Here is a 1,337-nt window from a genome sequence, read left to right on the forward strand (position 1 = left end):
CTTCCATAAAAATTATTGCCTCTAATCAAGTGAACCGGACTGTATGTATTTGCAAACACAAATATGGAAATCTGGTAGCAGACGTCCAAAGTGCACTTAATATATAGAGGTACGGTTTTGAATGGGCACAAAGGTGGCACGTTTGACAAAGAAAACCCCAAACCAATTTACCGGTATAAAGCACACGTCCCTCCAATCGAACAGAACGAGGTNATAAGCCCCAAGGTGTGGTGTGATTTTTAAAACACTAATATCAGTCTCCGACTGTCACTCATATTGAGCGGTTCAATCTCTCTCGTTTGTGTGCCTTCCGACCTATCCGCTGTCTGTGTGAAAAAACACGTGCAATTTAATCGTCATTTAATTTCATTGACGTTCTTACTATTTTTTTTTAATCCAGTGTAAATAACAAGCACAAACAAAAACTCACTTTAAAATAAGTGAAGCCATCATGGCCCCCGGGCCACCCCTTATAGGCGCTAATCGGTATGCACTGCTTGCCGATAGTACAACAATCAAAAAAGAAAAATCAAAGACAAAAAGAAAAAAACATCATTTTGTGCCAACATTGATAGTTTTCCCGAACTCCCAACTACAAAAAAAGCCAATCCAAAATTCATTGTTTTTGAGTCAGCCGACAAAAATAAACCACTTTCACAATATTCTTGTTTCGCAGTCCATAAATCCATCCGTGCTGTAAGTAAAGAATTTCAATCAGTGTCCGAACTACGCGACGGTAACATTCTTTTACTTGTGAACAACAAAAGCATAGCTGGAAAATTTCTTGCACTTAAAGAACTCCCTGGCATATGCAGAATAAACGTTAAATACCATGAGAACCTTAATTTCAGCAAAGGAACTGTATACGCTCCTTTCTTAAACAATGTTCCAGAGGAAGAAATAGTGAGTGAGCTCAACTCCCAAGGAGTTGTGGCAGTCCACAAGTTCCAAAAGAAAATAAACAGTGGAAATCTGCATCCAACTGGTGTAGTTTTGTTAACGTTCGACCTTTTTCATATCCCGGAAAAAATGGACATCGCTTGGCGAAATGTACGAGTCAGACAATACGTCCCAAATCCCATGCGCTGCAAAAGCTGTCAGTTGCTCGGGCACACCACCAAATTTTGCAAACGCTCTCCAGCTTGTGAGAATTGTAACTTCCCACCCCACTCCCCTGAGGCATGCAAACGCACCTTTTGTGCGAATTGTTTCTCTGACCATCCTTCTTCCTCCAACACGTGTCCGAAATTTATTCAAGCAAAAGAAACCTTAAAAATAATAAATAACTCAAAAATGCACCATGCGAGAAGCAGTAAGAATACAAAAAGCAACTACCT

This window comes from Rhagoletis zephyria, unplaced genomic scaffold, assembly GCF_001687245.7.
Source record: "Rhagoletis zephyria isolate East Lansing unplaced genomic scaffold, Rhagoletis_zephyria_1.1 Rzeph_scaffold_29018, whole genome shotgun sequence".
NCBI classification, from domain to species: domain Eukaryota; kingdom Metazoa; phylum Arthropoda; class Insecta; order Diptera; family Tephritidae; genus Rhagoletis; species Rhagoletis zephyria.